The sequence below is a fragment of the Phalacrocorax carbo genome, chromosome 2 (genome assembly GCF_963921805.1).
Source record: "Phalacrocorax carbo chromosome 2, bPhaCar2.1, whole genome shotgun sequence".
Classification (NCBI taxonomy): domain Eukaryota; kingdom Metazoa; phylum Chordata; class Aves; order Suliformes; family Phalacrocoracidae; genus Phalacrocorax; species Phalacrocorax carbo.
Genome location: NC_087514.1, coordinates 155,361,100 through 155,364,855, shown reverse-complemented (window position 1 = coordinate 155,364,855; position 3,756 = coordinate 155,361,100). Strand labels below are relative to the sequence as shown.

Here is a 3,756-nt window from a genome sequence, read left to right as displayed (position 1 = left end):
AACAACACAGCCACAGTATGTATAGCACAGTAGGGGAATTGGAAATATGATGCCCACTGCTACACTGACTTTGGAATATGAGATGTTCCACACATGAAAATCCTTTGGGATAGCTATAACTAGTGGTGGATACAGTAGGTCGTTTTCCTCAGTGAAAGGAGTCACTGCAGGATATTTCAGATGATTCCAAAAGAAAGAAGCTAGAGGAAATGACATAGGCAGAGATATTTGAGAGGGAATAAATTTTGGCACTTTGCAGGAAATTACAAAAAAAGCATGATTTTTTTGAAAGAAGTGGGTGTAGTGCTGATATAGACTTTTACCTAATGGCTGCATTTTCTTTCTTTTCTTTTTCAATGTCAAAGATGACCCTACTTTGAGCAGGAGGTTGGACTAGAGACTTCGAGGTCCCTTCCAACCTGGTTTATTCAATGATAATTATGTGTTTGTGACTAATTTTTTCCTGAATATATTGAATTGAGAATTATACTGGATGTTGAAAGATCGGCTTCCTACTTCCCACACAGGGCCAGTGTTTATTCTTTCTCATTGGGCCCACTCCTATTGCCAAGGGCATCACCACTAGCCTGTGAAATTAATTCTGTTACCAGTTCAGCTGAGCCTCGCTCTTCATAGAATCATAGAATCATAGAATTGTTAAGGTTGGAAAAGACCCTCGAGAACATTGAGTCCAACCGCTAACCTATCACTGCCCAGTCCACCACTAAACCATATCCTCAACCACCACGTCTACCCTTCTTTTAAATACCTCCAGGGATGGAGACTCCACCACCTCCCTGGGCAGCCTGTTCCAATGCCTGACAACCCTTTCGGTGAAGAAGTTTTTCCTAATATCCAATCTAAACTTCCCCTGGCGCAGCTTGAGGCCATTTCCTCTCGTCCTATCGCTTGTTACTAAGGAGAAGAGATCGACCCCCACCTCACTACAACCTCCTTTCAGGTAGTTGTAGAGAACAATATGGTCTCCCCTCAGCCTCCTCTTCTCCAGACTAAACAACCCCAATTCCCTCAGCCGATCCTCATAAGACTTGTTCTCTAGACCCTTCACCAACTTAGTTGCCCTTCTTTGGACATGCTCCAGCACCTCAATGTCCTTCTTGCAGTGAGGGGCCCAAACCTGTACTTGAGGTGCGGCCTCACCAGTGCCGAATACAGGGGCACGATCACCTCCCTGCTCCTGCTGGCCACACTATTCCTGATACAAGCCAGGATGCCATTGGCCTTCTTGTCCACCTGAGCACACGCTGGCTCATGCTCAGCCGGCTGTCAGCCAGCACTCCCAGGTCCTTTTCCTCCAGGCAGCTCTCCAGCCACTCCTCCCCAAGCTGTAGCGTTGCATAGGGTTGTTGTGACCCAAGTGAAGGATCCGGCACTTGGTCTTGTTGAATCTCATACCACTGGCTCCGGCCCAATGATCCAGCCTGTCCACGTCCCTCTGTAGAGCCTTACTGCCCTCCAGCAGATCGATGCTTCCACCCAGCTTGGTGTCACCTGCAAATTTACTGAGGGTGCACTCAATCCCCTCATCCAGCTCATCAATGAAGATATTGAACAGGACCGGCCCCAACGCTGAGCCCTGGGCAACACCACTCAGGACCAGCTGCCAACTGGATTTGACTCCATTCACCACCATGCTCTGGGCTCAGCCGTCCAGCCAGTTTTTAACCCAGCACAGAGTGCACTTGTCCAAGCCGTAAGCAGCCAGCTTCTCCAGGAGAATGCTGTGGGAGACAGTGTCAAAGGCCTTACTGAAGTCCAAGCAGACAACATCCACGGCCTTCCCCTCATCTCATAAGCGGGTCACCTTATCATAGAAGGAGACCAGGTTAGTGAGGCAGGACCTCCCTTTCATAAACCTATGCTGGCTGAGCCCGATCCCCTGGGTGCCCCGCATGTGCTGCATAATGGTATTCAAGATTATCTGCTCCATGACCTTTCCCGGCACAAAGGTCAGGCTGACAGGCCTGTAGTTCCCTGGATCCTCCTTCCAACCCTTCTTGTAGAGGGGTGTCACATTCGCTAGTTTTCAGTCATCTGGGACCTCCCTGGTTGACCAGGACTGCTGATAAATGATGGAGAGTGGCTTGGCGAGCTCCTCTGCCAGCTCCCTCAGCATCCTCGGGTGGATCCCGTCCGGCCCCATGGACTTGTGAACATCGAGGTGAAGGAGCAGGTCAGTGACTGCCACCTCTTCAACAACTGGGACTTCATTCTGCATACTGTCTCCATCTCCCAGCATAGGGGCCTGACAACCCCGAGGATGATCAGTCTGACTATTAAAGACTGAGGCAAAGAAAGCATTAAATACCTCAGCCTTCTCCTCATCTTTCCTGGCAAGGTTACCTTTCACATCCAACAAAGGAGGGGGATTCTCCCTGGCCCTCCTTTTGTCACTGACGTATTTATAAAAATATTTTTTGTTATCGCCAACGGTGGTGCCAGTTTAAGTTCCAGCTGGGCCTTCACCTTCCTAATCTTTTCCCTGCATAACCTCACAACATCCTTGTAGTCCTCCTGAGTCACCTGCCCCTTATTCCAAAGGCAGTAAGCTCTCCTTTTTTTCTTGAGTTCCAGCCAAAGCTCCCTATTCAGCCAAGCCTGTCTTCTCCCCCACCTGCTTGACTTATGGCACATGGGGACAGCCTGCTCCTGCGCCTTTGAGACTTTCTTCTTTAATAACATCCAGCCTTCCTGGACTCCTTTGCCCTTCAGGACTGCATCCCAAGGGACTCTGTTAACCAGACTCCTTAACAATCCAAAGTCTGCCCTTCCTAAGTTCAGAGTAGTGGTTTTGCTGACCCTCTTCCTTACTTCTCCAAGAATTGAGAACTCTATCATGTCATGGTCGCTGAGCCCAAGCCAGCCTCCGACCACCACCTCACCCACCAGGCCTTCTCTGTTCGTAAACAGCAGGTCCAGAGGGGCATCTCCCCTGGTTGGCTCACTTACCAGCTGCATCAGGAAGTTATCTCCCACGCACTCCAGGAACCTCCGAGACTGCTTTCTCTCTGCTGTGTTGTATTTCCAGCAGATATCTGGTAAGATGAAGTCTCCCACGAGAACTAGGGCTAGAGATTGTGAGACTTCAGCCAACTGCTTGTAGAGTACTTCATCTGTCTCCTCATCCTGGTTGGGTGGTCTATAACAGACTCCCACCAGGATGTCTGCCTTATTGGCCTTCCCCCTGACCCTTACCCATAGGCACTCAACCTTATCATTACCATTGTTGAGTTCTAGACAGTCAAAACACTCTCTAACATACAAGGCTACCCCTCCACCTCTCCTTCCATGCCTGTCCCTTCTAAAGAGCTTATAGCCATCCATTGCAGTGCTCCAGTTGTGTGAGTCATCCCACCATGTTTCTGTGATGGCAACCACATCAGTTTCCCTGGTGTGCGATGGCTTCCAGCTCCTCCTGTTTATTGCCCATGCTGCATGCATTGGTATAAACGCACTTCAATTGATCTATTGATCTCTTTTCCAACACAGGTATGCCACCCCAAGTCTCATTCCAAGCAAGCCTGGTTTTATCCCCTTCCCCCTTTGTGTCTGGTTTAAAGCCCTCTCAACAAGGCCTGCTAACTCCTGAGCCAGAATCCTTTTCCCCCTTCCTCACCTGGGACAGAGTCCTGACCTTTTTCAGACCAACCCCCTCAATCCAGATACACTGTTTTCAATAATATTTTATTTTATCACTAACATTTTTTTTCTGCTCAGTGGAAAGTGAAGTTACGA

At 49.0% G+C, this 3,756-nt stretch overlaps 1 pseudogene; it reads right to left on the bottom strand.

Annotated features, from left to right (window-relative positions):
- Window positions 1-724: 724 nt before the first annotated feature.
- LOC135311799 (uncharacterized) lies at window positions 725-2,979 on the bottom strand (annotated as a pseudogene).
- Between the last annotated feature and the right edge of the window lie 777 nt (window positions 2,980-3,756).